Source organism: Podarcis filfolensis, assembly GCF_964270895.1.
Source record: "Podarcis filfolensis genome assembly, chromosome: 1".
Lineage (NCBI taxonomy): Eukaryota > Metazoa > Chordata > Lepidosauria > Squamata > Lacertidae > Podarcis > Podarcis filfolensis.
This window is the reverse complement of record NC_139604.1, coordinates 46,383,980-46,399,838: the sequence shown is the minus strand read 5'-3', so window position 1 is coordinate 46,399,838 and position 15,859 is coordinate 46,383,980. Positions and strand designations below refer to the sequence as shown.

The window sequence follows — 15,859 nt, the reverse complement described above, 5'->3', positions numbered from 1 at the left end:
ATAGATCCTCCTTCACAGTGGGTGGCACCCCATGCCTAGCAAATCAGGCAGTTCTTAGCAGGGAAACAGTGTTGCTAAGGGACAGCTGTGGAATTAGCAGATGCTTAATGAGAGCAAAGGAGGGCTAACAGAAGGCCAGCCTGGTGGCAACCACGTGGATGCTTCGCAGGTGAAGAGCAGTTTGTTGTGTTTTGCAAAATAACCGAACTGAGCTACAGGTGATGAAGGGATGCATATCATGTGAAGATTCTACGTACCCTACTACAGTGGTACCTCGGGTTAAGTACTTAATTCATTCCGGAGGTCCGTTCTTAACCTGAAACTGTTCTTAACCTGAAGCACCACTTTAGCTAATGGGGCCTCCTGCTGCTGCCGCGCCGCCGGAGCCCGATTACTGTTCTCATCCTGAAGCAAAGTTCTTAACCCGAGGTACTATTTCTGGGTTAGCGGAGTCTGTAACCTGAAGCGTATGTAACCTGAAGCGTATGTAACCCGAGGTACCACTGTATTCTGAAAGTAATTTCTGGATGACCTTGTTGTATACAACCAGTGCTGGGGGTGGGGTATTATGAAGGTGCCAGTACTCCACACTAGTGAATATCATCACACACAAAAAGAACTGGATACAACCCAGCCAACCAAAGTCTATGCAGCTAGTGCACAGGGCTCCCTGCCACCTTGCTTTCAATATAAACACCGAGGACGGCCATTTTGTGCCATACAGTTATCTCTGGGAACAGTGGAACATTGTCAAGTCCCATCACTTCCAGGGGGACTTCCTTTATGTGCACTGAAAGCAAAATTATGTCATTTACTGGTGATTCCTAATAAGTATTTGGGAACAACTGGTTTAAAAGGCACTATAATGTTCTTTTGTGGTGAGGCTATAATTGCATTTTTAAAAAACAGGTTGCCATTTGCAATCATCCGAGTTAATATGAAGTATTTTCTGCTATCCAAAATGAATTGTGTTTGCTTTCCAAAGGTCACAGTGATCTTATCTAATCTGTTTTGCGGGTCCGTGTCTTAACTCTTATCCTATATTCTGTATTCCTATCTCCAAAGTTTCCCCTTTGACGTCAGTGCAGCTAAACACTTGTTAATAAATATTGTATGGGATAAGCATCAATATACAAGTACTTCATTACCGTTATTTTTTAAAGCATGCTTTTGCATAATTCATGACATGAGATATAGATTTTTTTTTCCAGAGGCTGATCATTCTAATTAACCATGATATATGTTATTATTATATGCAATGATATCTGACTTACAAACACATTGAGAATTAATGCCACCCAAAAATCCATATATTTGCAACCATAAAGAGTCAACTTCATCAGTTTTTTCCCCTCCTTCAGCTTGTTGTCTTTCCACTACTAATATTTAGAACCACATTTATCAGCTATGGGGTGCTAATTTTTTCCTCAATTAGTTTTTCTGTAATAAAAGAACCACCTGGTACATTACTCATGACTAACACGTTACTTTTAAGGCACATTCCCCCAAGAGCCTCAAGCCTCCACCCCAATGCCTAGTGCATTGCTTAGCCAGCTTTGGGAAGGCAAGGCAAGCGTGGGGAGCAGTTGTCAAATTTTGAGCTTGCTCTCCCCCCCTCCCTCCACACATGCAACAGGACAATGTGTAGCCCATGGGTTCCATGTTAAAGTACTCTTGCAGCCCATTTTGTATGATAAGTTGGGTAGGCCTGTTCCAAGTGGTGCTGCTTGACTTTGACTGTGTGTTGAGGGCAGTGATATGAGATTTCTGGAAAGTTTTGAATTTGCACAGGGTAATTTGCATTGGGATTTTTTTCTGATGCCATAGTGTGAGCTAATTTAGCATGTCTATTTTACTTATATTTAATAAACAAGGTTTTTTTCTTTTTAAAAAAGGGCCACATGTTCATTTTTTGCCCCAATACACAAGTATTTGACCTAAAATATTTGAAAGGGGGAGGAATTAAAGCACACTTAATGTGGTTTAAATATTATATTGTGTAGTATTGTTCATTGGAATGCTTGTAAAAATAAAGACAATAGCATGCCCTTCCCTTACATTGTTTAAATTTAAGGTAGTGGGGAAGATATTGAAAACCACTGACACACTAAAGTTTATTTTCGCAAACCCAACTGACAACCATTCTTCTAGTTTAGCATCAATTCATTGTTACTAATGAGCTTATGAAATGGAAAAAAGGTTTCCAGGAAATTACCCCACATCACTGAAAGTTAAATTGCGTAAGTGTAACAAAGTACATTTCTGGCTCTCAGATCATTGTGGTCCCCAAGAATACAAAAACTGGCCATCTCTGATTTATAGCACTAGCTTATCTGGCTTCATCCTTCACTCTTGCTAAGCTTTTCCCTCCTCTCTACCATTCCAGCACCAATATTGTGTCCTATTGTGAGGCCTAGTGAGATCTTCTTATATTTTATTTATTTTAATTGTACTTTAATCGTTATTTTCCTTCACCTGTTGCTCCAAAGCTTTAGGATAGCATTGCCTATGAATACAAGCAGTCAGCTTTCCCTTCCAGACGCCACAGCTAAAATTCAGCAATTCCAGCAACCTTCCAGTTAGGCAACAAGTTTCCCGTATTTTGATCTTATTCTTCCTATCCTCCCCTACTCAACATACCCAGAGCAGTGAATGGCCTGCTTTTGCATGGTCAGGCACTTATACAAGGACACTTTAAAAAACACTTCATTCCTCTCCTGCCAGGAGTTATTTGCCAGAACAGTGCATACAAAAGTTTTCTTCAGTGCTTGTGGCCTGTCCTCTTTATTCAGCTCCCTGACTGTGTTCACACTGGCATTTTTCCTTCGCTGATCAGCTACACTGAACACAAGCAACAGCCAAACAACTTCTTCACAGAACAAACGCAGTGTATCTTGACAAAGTCCCCCAAGATATTCTTGCGGAGAAGTTGGTAAAATATGGACTGGGCAAGGTAACTGTTAGGCGGATTTGTAGCTGGTTGACTGACTAGACCCACAGTGCTCACTATAATGGTTCCTCATCATCCATGGAAAAAGTGACCAGTGGGGTGCTGCAGGGTTCTGTCTGGGCCTGTTGCTGTTCAACATCTTTAGATACAACGACTTGGACAAAGGAAGTGAGGGGGCGCTCATGAAATTTGCAGGTGACGCCAAACTGAGAGGGGTAGCTAATGCCACAGAAGACAGAATGGGGATTCAAGATGGCCTTAACAGATTGGAGAACAAATTAACAGAATGAAATTCAAAAGGGACAAATGTAAGGAGTCCAACAACATCTAGGGGCCCCATCCCTGCAATACACCATAGGTGCTATTTCCCTTATAAAAAGCTGATTAGCTATGTACCTGTGTAAAAATGTAGATTTTATTGTCAGTTGTTAAATAATGCTGGTAGGGTATCAAGTATCAAAACGGCTCTCAAAGATGGCTGTGCATATAAGCAAGCCAAGCAGAAACTGGTCTTTGGTGCTGATAGAGCATCAGGTGCAAATGGGAGTCAAGTCCGTAAGAGAACTATTTGGAGACAGTAATTTTGAAAACCCACCCATGATAGCTCCCTTTCGTTTTAGAAACAAAAGCTTTGTTTTAAATGTGAAGGGTAAATTACTCTGTCATTTTAAAGTCTGGAGTCTAGGAGAAAGATAATATGTATTCCTCACACAGACAGAACAGTCCAACAAGCATTGATTTTTGAGCAGCCTATATTCAAAATATTACTTGGTCACTCCTTCATGTACACTCATTGTTTTCAAATGTGTGACATTTGCTAAGCTGAAGAGTCATGGGCAGTTGTTAGGAAATAGTTCCTAATCCTTTCAGTATCCCTGTTTGAATGCTGCCCATAGGATTGAAACTGTGTAAACGTACTGGCATCCAATGCAATGTCCCTATATTTCACTGTGCTTTCTTCCCACTGTTTAAAAACTGTGCTCATATTAAATGAAGACCAGAAGGGACCACTTCCCCTTACCTTTTCGGATGACCACTTAGCCCAGGGGTAGGGAACTTTTTTTCTGGCAGGTAGGCAGAACCACCCATTGTCAGTCACCTGACACCAGGTGACGCTTCCCTTTGAAGCACCAATTGCCCCTGTGTTTCCAGAGTTCCCTGGGAAAAGGGACTCGCTAAACTACTCTGGGAATTGTACCTCTGTGAAGGGAACAGGGGTCTCTGAGCAGCTCTCAGCACCCTTAACAAACTACAGTTCCCATGATTCTTTGGGGGAAAGCCATGACTGTTTAAAGTGGTATGACACTGCTTTAAGTGTATAGTGCAGATCTTCTGAGAATCATCCCTGAGCCTAAGGGACTGGAATGTGGAGTCACAGGCCAAAGAACAATGTTTTAGAGGTCCCCTAGACAAATACATCATATTATGATAAAACTGAATGCAACTGAATGCTCTCCCATATTAAAAATCCCTGCTAGAGATGTCGAAGTCAGTCTTTACCCTGATATACTCATTTTCTACATGTAGGAGCATAACGTGCTTTTAATCGTAGTGTAATAACAGTGGTTTATGGCACCTAAGGAAAGCAAGGGAGATCAGAGGGGTTAAACTCACAATCCCAAGGGCAAAAACCTGGGAAGCATGATAGGCTTAAGCTACTGAGCTACAGTGTACTGCGCTAGTCTTTAAATATATCTGTACCACCACTGCACATCCCCTACATCTGCTATCATGGAGGCACTGCCCATATTTGGGCCAATATATTGAAGTAAATGACTTTTAATTATTATGCTTCCAGTGTGGAGAACCACCATAGTAAAGTGCCTTCAGGCAGCCTTCGCTTGAGGGCTGCAATGCTCAAAATCTTAAGCTTCTTCCACACAGAAAATGTCAGCTTTCTGCATTAGTGCTGCTTGAAGAAACTTCAAAAAAACCACAACCCAGTACCGAGCTGTTACCCAGAACTCTAACAAAGCTGCAAGCCAAAATAGTGCAGATTCATGCAAAGTGAGCGTGAAAGGCCACTGAACTCTGTGGGATTCTTTGAAGAATTACAGGATCCTGAGGGCTCTCTTACAGAGTCATTTGGAATCTAGAGAGTTTGGTTCCAGCTCTTGATAAAAATTAAATGTCTATAAAGGTAATCAGGGGGGATTTTTTTTTTAAAAAAAGAAAAACCCTCTTACGTCCCAAAGCCAAGACAAATATTAATGCAATGTTACTGAGACAAGCAAGGAGCTTTGCTAAAACTAATGTATTTTAATAATGTTATAACCTTCCCAACTGCAAACAGACACAGTGAGAGAGACAAGTTCAGCAGTGCTTTGCACCATTTTCACGTAGAGTTGGTTCCTTCGAGAGGCAGAGAAGGTTTCATCACAATGAATCGTGCACTAAATAGCCATGCCTACCCCGCCAGACAAAAATGAACAGACATGGAAGAGATCACTTCACTCCCCACTATACCAATGTCCACAGAAAGTAGAGTGTCTTGCAACACACCCTCCATGGAATTGATGACTTGATGGTTTAGGTGCTGTTTTCCTGTCTTGGTGCTGAACATGGGCGCTGGATGGAATGATCAGTGATGCTCATGACAAACGTGTGGGCCACCCCTTCACAGGATTCAAGGTCAACCAGTATTTGGTATGGGAAGGCCTTTGGTCCCGAAGGGCTATGAATTCACTGTGCTAATCTGTTGACCAGCTGTCGAGCAGTGTTTGACAACATCAGAAGCTTTTCTGCTACCTGGGTGTGTTCCAATCACCAGGTACTTACGTAGCAACCAATATGATGATGGCGTCACATTCCACAAACAACCTTTCCTGAAATCTTTTCTCTTTTATAACCAATGTCCTCGGGACACGATCCTAGCATATCTGGAGATCCTAACGGGATCTCAAATGCTTTGCTCTAAGTGTAAATCATTTCCACGCAATACCATTAACACAACTGACAATTCTCAAGTAATACAGCAGTTAATAAATTTCACATCTAATGGCATCTCTCTATGCGTTTCTCTTCGGAATTGACCCAAACCCCTCAGCACCAATGCTATGCCTGTGTTCAGCATTTACCAATATTCCACTCATCTGCACTGCAGTCATGCATGCATCTGTCTGTCAGCGCAGGGCTTGCACAGCAGGTGCTCTGTACAGACAGAGGAGCAAAGTCAGCACAATGTGTCAGTTCTGTGTATGGGGGATTTTTGCTCTCCTGGCGCTTCCACATCAATACTAAAACAGCAAATCAGGAGTGTAGGAGCTCTTTGTGAGATACGCCCCAAGCATTGCTAAGACATAAGAATCTGCGTGCTTTGTTAAGTAAACAAATTGCTCATTCAGAAGATGATGCTTTACCAAAATTACTCACTGAAAATCCTTTACAAGTCAAGTAAGGTACTATAGGCATCAGCATTCATTAGGAGGGCTGTTATTATGTCTTGTATTGATTTCAAAAGCCAAAGGTTGGACAAGTCAACTGTCACTCAGTAAAGGTACTCAATTTGGGAAAATGCCAAACTGGGAGAAAACTGTATAAGTTCTGGACCTCATAAAATCATTTTACACACCCTTTAGCAAACTGTCTTAAACTTCAGGTTTTATATTTCAGTGCACAGTTTCTGCAGGGGCTGAGTTTGTGGTTATGAAATGATACCCTTAGATGGAGTATTGCACTGTCACAGCACAAGTCTTACTGCGCAACCAAAGACTTACAGGAAGACATAATGTGGCAGGCAACATGGATTTTGGCATCCTAAGAATTTCAAATGTTTGTTATCAAAGAAAACACATAGCTTTGTTTTTGCACAGAGAAACTTCTAATATGCATTGGCAGCATCTGCCAAAGGCAAGCTGACCGATGGGATTTTTGCAGGTACTGCTACAGGTTATAGGGAGCCAGAATAACATTCAGACTGCTTGGTTGTTGTAATAAATTTTACAAATTATGTGTGTGATTTTTATGGCATTATGCAAATTTAGCAACATCTGTGTACAACTACACCCAGCAATTGGGTTTTCCTAGTACAGAGTATTTGAAGACACAGTGGCAGAAACCTGAGATGGAAAGGGCACCAGAAACCTCTTTTAGCAGGAAAAGGTACCAGGGCCAGCCCTACCATTAGCCAGAGTGAGGTGATCACACCAGGCAGCAGATGCTTGAGGACTTATCAGCGGCAGCCCCCAGCCACAAGTTCCTCTGTTTGAAAGCAGAGTTGTATCCTGCACCTTTTAAACTAGTCTGCTTCTCTTTGGTGTGGTGTGTGACACTCGCCTATTGCCAGTACTGAAGTAAAAAAAGGTAACTGCCAGCCCAGTCAGCTTTCTTCTTGTATTTTGCCTCAGGCAGCAATATGTTTTGAGCTGGTCCTGATGGGCACTTCCAAACAAAAATAAAATACCAGCGTAGCACTAGCTCATTCTAAATGAGCTAGATCTAGTCTAAGGGGCTGCTCAAGATAGTTTGCCACTTGAGGCCAAACACATTAGAGGTTGACTCTTATGTCAACACTGCAATTGAGACAGCATTCTACACCACACCCAGGATAGCTCAGTTGGTGCTGAGCAGCTTGCGTTGCACACACAGATCAGCCCTCCACAATTTGCCACCACTCCTTGCTTCCCCAAACTATCTGTCACCTGAGGCAGCTACCTCACTCTGCCTAATGGCAGAGCTGACTCTAATTCCCACAAACGTGATAACATTTCACTTCTGCGCAGAAGATTTCACCTGCCCAGCCCCTTTCCATGGAAGAGCTCCTGCCACTGCTGAGTTCCTCCCTCAGAAAAAAGGGCACATGTGTATAAACTAGTTTTAGAGCACACCATTAATATTTTAATTAAATTCACTCACAGTGCAATCCTATGTACGTCAGCTCTGAAGTATGTCCCATTGCATTCAGCAGGGCTTGCTTCCAGGTAAGTTGGTACAAGACTGTAGCCTCAGTTGCCAAAACCCATCATTGTAAAGTCTTCTGGGCTTTGCAAGGACAGAGGGCATAAATGCTTTAGGAAGAGGAGGAGGAGGAAAGAAAATACTCCATGGTTTCATAATCAGACGCTCCATTTCAATTAACTAAATTATGGGACTGTAAATAAAATAATCCAGTCAATAATATGAGTCCATCATGTTGCATTAGCATCACAGGCTAAGTGAGTGATAACAGGGCACAGAATTAATCGGATGTGACAGGAAGCTGCAACTGCAGCACCCTGATGAAGGCCCCCAAGCAGTATCCTTTTCCAGAAAGCCACTCAGCCCTAAATGAAACAACAACCTGGCCTGCAAAATTGTGACCTTAACTAACATACGCAAGTGACTGCCAATACTTTTATTGAGGGGGGGGGGAAGCTCAAGTGGCTTTTGCACTTTGTCAGTCAGTTCCAATCCCTGCTCTTGATGTGAACACCATTTCTGTCTTTTAAAATGTTATTATGCAGTTTACTGCTTACAGAATGATGAGTTCTTAAGAACCTAAGAGCCTCTGCTGGATAAGCGAAAGGCCCATCCAGCCCAGAATCCTGTTCTCAAATCAGCCAATCTGATGCTCATGGGAAGCCCACAAGAGGACCTGAGTGCAGTAGCATTCTCCCACATGTGGCCCCAGCGACTGGTACTCAGAGGCATACTCTGAGGCTGGAGGCAGTACACAGGCATCTTGACTAGTAGCCATTCATATCCTTATCCTCCATGTCTAGTAAACTTTTATAGCCATCTCTACATCTTGCGGCACTGGATTCCAGAGTTTAAACACTTCCTTCTGTCAGTTCTGCATCTCCTAACATTTAGCTTCAATGGGTGATCTCAAGAAAGAGGGGAGAAACTGGCTTCTATCCACTTTCTCAACACTATTCAGGACTTTATAAACCTGTCTTATGCCCTCGCCAGCGACACACCATTTTATCCAAACTGAAAAGCCCCAAACACCGTAATATTCCCTCGCAGAGTAGTTGCTCTAGCTGAGGCATGGGCAAACTCCATCCCTCCGGATGTTTGGGACTACAATTCCCATAATCCCTGACCAATGGTCCTGTTGGCTAAGGATGATGGGAATTGTAGTCCCAAACATTTGGAGGGCCGGAGTTTGCCTATGCCTGCTCTAGCTGCTTGATCATTTTGGTTGCCTTTTTCTAGACCTTTTCCCAGCTCTACGATGTCCTTTTTCAGGCATGGCCAGCAGAACAAAGTACAGTACACCAAGCGCAGCTGCGCCATAGATATGATAATGGCAGTTTCATTTTGCAATCCCTTTTCTAATTATCCCTAATGTGAAACTTGCCTTTTTCACAGCTACAGCACACTGGGTCAACATTTTCATTGTGCCATCCACCACAACCCCAAGATCTCTTTCCTGGTCAGTCAAAGCCAGGTCAGTTCTCATGAGCATATATGGGAAGTTAGGGATTTTTGCCCCAACGTTCATCACTTTGCACTTAACATTGACTTTGCTACCCACAGGTTATTCTGCTGGCAAATATATTGCTGGCTCCATATTAAACCATAGTCTTTAAACTACCTGAGTGGCAAAAAGTACCATCAGGTAGTGCCTTTGCCTCCAGAAAAAATTCAATGAGGACATAGGTGATTTATTCTGATAGAACATGCTGGCCTCTTTCAGACGTAATCTAAACTGTGGTTTCATGTTTTACAAGTGGCTGCATCAGAGAAGAGGCAGGGGAAGGGGGGCACACAAGCCCAAGGCTCACTGATGTAAGGCTAAGCCAAGTCTAACATTACATCTGAACCAGATCATTGTGAAGGCAAGACCTAGTGAAATTCACACTAGGAAAGGTATACAAATCTGAGCACTAGAAAAGGCTGCCGATATATTTTATTGTTCCTGTGCGTGCAATTTGTAGTACATTATACAGAATTTTATTAACTTACTTTTATTTAGTTGTTTAATAAAATTTGAATATAACTTAGCTCTGAAGAAAACCTCTCAGCAATTCACAAATATAAAATACACACATTAAGACAGTTACCAAAAAATGTTAAAAACAAGTTTAAAAAGCAAATGAATAAAACCAACGGTTAAAAGCATAGATTATGAGTATACATAAAAAACTAAAATTACAGATTAAAATATATGTCAGCTTTACATGTCCTATGTATTAATGTAACAAAATAACTGAATGGTTTGCAATGACTTCATCATGACCGAAATCAATATTTTCTTAAAACACTGTATAGTTCTGTGCATATGCATTAATTAGAATTTGTGTAATTATCTGCCTAGCTTTCCATCAGATACCTACTAGGAAGTATCATTTAACTCAGTGAGACTTGTTTCGCAGTAAAAATGCAAAGGTTCCTTTATTATAGAGTCCAGATCGTGAGAAGTAACGGTATCACTCTATTCTGCTTTGTTCCATTCTCACCTAAGACACCAGTTCTGGGCACCAAAGTTTTAAAAGGGTATCAACAAACTGGAAAATGTCAAAAGAAGGGCAACAGTGATGGTGAGTTGTCTGGAGACCAAACCCTACAAGGAAAGGCTGAAAAAGTTGGGCATGTTCGGCCAGGAAGAGACTATATTAAAAAATATGATCATATTTTTCAACTATAGAAGGATTGTAATATAGTTTATAGGCCACATTTATTTTCTCTCGCTCCAAGTCATGGCTGGCAAACTAAGGCCTGGGGGCCAGATCCAGCCCAATCGCCTTCTAAATCCGGCCCGCAGACTTTTGCATGAGTAGAATGTGTCCTTTTATTTAAAAGGCATCTCTGGGTTATTTGTGGGGCCTGCCTGGTGTTTTTACATGAGTAGAATGTGTGCTTTTATTTAAAATGCATCTCTGGGTTATTTGTGGGGCATAGGAATCGTTCATTCCCCCCCCCAAAAAAATATACAAGGTCTGAGGGACAGTGGACCGGCCCCCTGCTGAAAAAGTTTGCTGACCCCTGCTCCAGATGGTTAGGACCCAAGCCAATTGATTCAAATTTCAAGGCAAAGGATTTACAAAACCTTAGAAAGAGCTTTCCAAAAGGATCAGTTTTCCAACCATAGGGCAGGCTGGCTTGAAAAGTAGTGGAATGTCCTTCATCCGAGGTGACCCTTGAAGTCCTTCTCAACTTAATAACATCTTTTCAGTTATATATATATATATATATATATATATATATATATATATATATATAAAATGTTTTGATGCACATCATTTGATTTCTGCTTTAAAATGTGCAGCTATATGATTAAGTAGCCCCCCCTCAACATACAATGGGCATATGGAATTGTCGTTAAAGGAGCTTGTTTTTTGTTTTGTTTTTAAATCACCTTTCACAGGCTTGAACACAAAAAAACTGACAAAACTTGTTTCGCATATTTCTGTAGCTTTTTTTCTTGTTTCCCCCTATTTGTGCTGACCTGTTGCCATTAGTGATTTCATATATATTTAAGACAATGGTCACCTGATCTTTGGAATCAATGAGATTTTTTTAAAAAAAAGGATTAATAGAAACCATAGGCTTGCACAATGTAACAGAGGCCAGCTATTCATTTGTTTCCCCCAAAGAAGGGCCCATGAAAGTTCTTGTTCCTCAAAGTCAACCTCTACAATGCACACTACAGTGTGTTACTGCAGAAAGCTACCTGCAGAGCAACCTGATCCCAAGGCCAAAATATATATGACGTTAAATGCATATAAGATTTAGCATGCAAATATTAAAGACTTTGAAAATTAGGTTGGGGAAAGAATCAATACCACCATGCATGTGTAGGGTTTTTTCCTTAATAATAATAATAAAACAAACCCTTTTCCCTGTGTGCCACAGTCTGCAGAAACTGTCCCTATCCCCAAAGCTGATATTAGTCCTGGGAAAGAAGCTTTTATTTAGGTGAGAATTAAAAACTAATACAGGTTTTACAAATTAAGGAAAATTACAAGTTTTCCAAAGAAACTGATCTGGAGAAAGATTTCATTCCGACTCCATATATGGTAGTCAGACCCTAGCAATCAAAAGCTTTCCATTGAGACTGTGTATTAACGATCATCTCTGCTGCATAATAAAACCTATTGCCCCCTTACTGCAATTCTTGATAGTATGAAGAGTTGATCTAGCATCAGTAGCTTGATAACTTTACCAACACAAGTAGGAAGGCAAAAGCCTCATTGAAGGGTGTAAGAAGCCTGTTTGGTGTTTTCCTAATTACAGCCATTTCCTCTTGGGCTGCATAATTAAAAGGCAATAGGAAATTCAAACCAGATTACAAGCAATTAATAGTCTAGGCAATTTCACACACACAACCAAATAAAGCTACAGCCCCCCCCCCCGCATTTTTAGAAGAGTAGATGAACACATAATCAGATAGATATTCTTCAGGAGTGGGAAACAGTGAAGGTCTCTCAGACCAAAATATATGTATCTGCTGTAGCCATGCTGATCATACTTCTGGGGGTTTGTTTTCGCTTTTCTAAAGTACAGCTTTAAGAATGATGAAAACCTGCAAAATGTCCTCAGTATCATTGTATCCACCGATGGCTTTGGTTATATGCTTGGTGGCAAACCAGGGTTTGCATCTAACTGGGCATAAAAGTTGAGGGGTACAGAATAATGTTTAGTCTATGGCCCCAATAACTGGTAACCCACCTGTTCTTATCTGCATAAATTAGTCATCCAGTTAGCTATGCTTTATAAGGTGGCAAACTCTTTAGCTTGGCTTGCTCTGAATCACTCTTCTTTCAAACATTCTGTGCATCTCATTCACATTAACATTTCCCACCTTTGAGTAAATATGTTGATTTCTGAGTTTCCCATCACTTTGCTTCGGGGAAAAGATCTTAGTATGTTTTTCCTACATCAGCATATGCTTCCTCCAGCACGCATATTGCACTTCCCACTTCCATCTATATGTGAGATGCCCCTGTCAGCAAGCCACATTAAAACCAATGGTCCTAAAAGCTCCACAGCAGACCAAGTACAGTGGTACCTCTGGTTACGAACTTAATTCGTTCCGGAGGCCTGTTCTTAACCTGAAACCGTTCTTAACCTGAGGTACCACTTTAGCTAATGCACAATTTCTGTTCTCATACTGGGACAAAGTTCTTAACCCGAGGTACTACTTCTGGGTTAGCGGAGTCTGCAACACGAAGTGTTTGTAACCCGAGGTATTTGTAAGCCGGGGTACCACTGTATTATTAGAAAATTGTGTTCACATTTTATAATTGGCAAGCAAACTTGTATTTGTGCTGGCCTGTGCTAAAAAATAACAGCTTCAGCTTCCAGGTTCTCAAAGAGTGCAGAATATGGAATGCCACATAAACAGAGACCCAGGCCAGACCCAGAAATAAGAGATATACAATTCTTTCAGAAGGATGACATGATGTGAGCTTGCCCATGCCATTTTCATGTGCACATTCCCTACACCCGCAGTTTAGAAGCAGTGGAAATGGCAATAACACAGGCTAATGCAGATATACCACAACACCTGTCGGCCTTGGATTTGCAGCCTCAACACCTGCAAGGCTGCATCCCCATTCTTTAGAACGCACATAGAACATTGTAGTAATTATTTGAGGGGCATGTAAAGTTTAACTTTACAAGGTGCTCATTCTTGGTACAAAAAAAGGGGGGGCACAGCTACCAAGGATGACCTCATTGCTATCATCTGACACAAGTGAAAAGGTCTTTCACATCATCTGCTACCAAATTCTCCCCATTGGAGATGCCAAGGATTTAACTTGGGACCTTCTGCATGCCAAGCATGTGCTCTCACTGAGCTACGGTACCTGCATTGGGAACAACAGCTGAGCTCTATGCAAGTGCAATGCCCATTCCAGAGAACAACCTCTCACTATCCTGTGCCATGCATTGTGTTATATCTAAAAGCAGTATCAGCAAAGAAAGAACTGGTACAAAGCATGATTGTTACTGAAGTTGTTACTAACACTGTTTATAGGGCATTTTACCATGCCAAGTCTTTCACAGGGCTCACCACAAGCCCATGAGGTAGGCAAAGCTGAGTGATTCCTATGCAACAAATAATGCAGTGAAGGTGAGAATCTAGGACTTGCCTCCAAATCACCCCCACAAGTCCATTTTTGATGTGATATTTGAATTTAGGCTCTCCTCGACTTTTTGTTCCCCTCTTCTATGAGTGCCACAGCAAATAAATGCAAAGAACACCCAAGCCTTTAGGAACAATTGTGAATTAAATTTCTGCTGTGTAATTATAATTGAAGAGGTGTAGATTTGGCTTTGGCTGGTTATTTATAGATTCACGTTGGAATTCTATTTATACTTGACATTTTCCAATAATCCAATGAAATAACTCCCCACAAGCATTCAAACAGATGACCTTGCCAATGCCTTCTGGGGCTTCAAATCCATATGTATAAAAGAAAGAGGGGAATATATTATGAATCAGAGTGGTGAAAGGAAAAATGAGTCACATCCTCCTGATTCAAAGGGTGAGATGCTAAGCAGCTCTCTTTTTTTATTTTTTTTAAAAAAACACTTAAACTCCCGTTACAAGAAGTATGAAATCAGCTATCCCAGATGGGGAAACAATCATCCAGAAATGTACGCATTTTATGCCCCACTGCTCTGAGAACGCTTAGCATTTTTGCCTACTACAGATGCTGAGCTATCTCAATAATTGACTGGAAAGTGTTTGGATTTCCCTCAAATCTTTATAAAAGCAGGGAAATCCTATTTTTCAATATATCCAACAGAAACAGTGCTTTTTGCATTGGTGAGTGCAGTATGGATGATCATGTACTTAAACAACCCTTGCATGCAAATTTCCACAGGGAGGTGAAAATTCATCCTTTGTATAGTATCTTCGTTTCATCTCTAGGGTTTTTTTTTTAATTCATACTTTCATTCAGCCTATTATTAATGTTAGAAATCATTATTAATAAGAGGACAATAGGTACAACAAAAAGGCATGGTGAGTCGTCCCCAGATTGTAGGAACAGTCTGTTGAGCATCAGACACAGCCAGGAAAGGAGTTAATGCATTTTGGAAGCAATGCCTTGCCTCTGCAATGTGACAATTCCGATATGGATGCAGCTCTGGCTGGCTGTTTGGCAGGTAACAGACTTAGTAGCAAAAGGATTGGGTCTGTGTACCAGAGCAGATCCTCTGATAATGTAAGATGTGGTTTCTATTTATTTAATGATGTTCTTGGCTTGCTATTTCAAGGGGGTGAGGGATGACCAGAACACAGGCAAATAAGAGAAGGCACTGTCTGCTCACTAACCTCTTGTAGCTCTCCCTTTCACTCTACGCAGCCATTTGCCTTTGTAGCAAAGCCTATGCTACAGCCCTGCAAGCTTGGGTCAGTATAGCCAGGTTTGCTTTGGAAACCAATTCCTTCCACGCAGTCTTTCTAAACAAAGCTATTCCTTTAATCACCCCCAAACTTCCACAAATCTGTCTTATGACAACTAGCCCCACTAATGAAATCCCTACCAGACTAGGTATGGCAGAATGAGGATTTCTAAATAATAATAATAATAAATTAAGCTATAAGTACATAAAATGTGGAGATACAATCACATGGAAAGGAGAAATGGATGCTAATTTGTAAGGAGAAAGAAAAACGTTCTGAGAAGTAACTCAAGGAGACTCTTAAATTGAATACTAAATGTGTGGTTTATGCAAGGTGGCAGCTTTTTCTTTCCCAGAAATCATTCTTAAAACCATGGCAGAGTCAAGAAGAAACAACCGGTGCATGATTGTGGAATCCCCAACTGACAAGTGGTTGCTGCAGCTTTGGTTCTGAGGCACCCCTTCCTTTTACACACGGTGGCCTTTATTTTAAATGGTTGTGTTCTTTTTTCCAGAACACCGCAGTCCCATAAACCACCATGGATAGCCGGAACTCCAAAGAGCCCCATGCACAGTTCTCTGGTGTAGCCTATTATTATTATTATTAATAATAATAACATTAATTAATTA

General features: G+C 41.2%; 1 protein-coding gene across 2 annotated transcripts in view; it reads right to left on the bottom strand.

Moving 5' to 3' along the window:
- Window positions 1-15,859, bottom strand: part of LOC310748762 (uncharacterized protein) — a 69,990-nt gene that overhangs the window by 53,410 nt on the left and 721 nt on the right. The window lies entirely within an intron of this gene.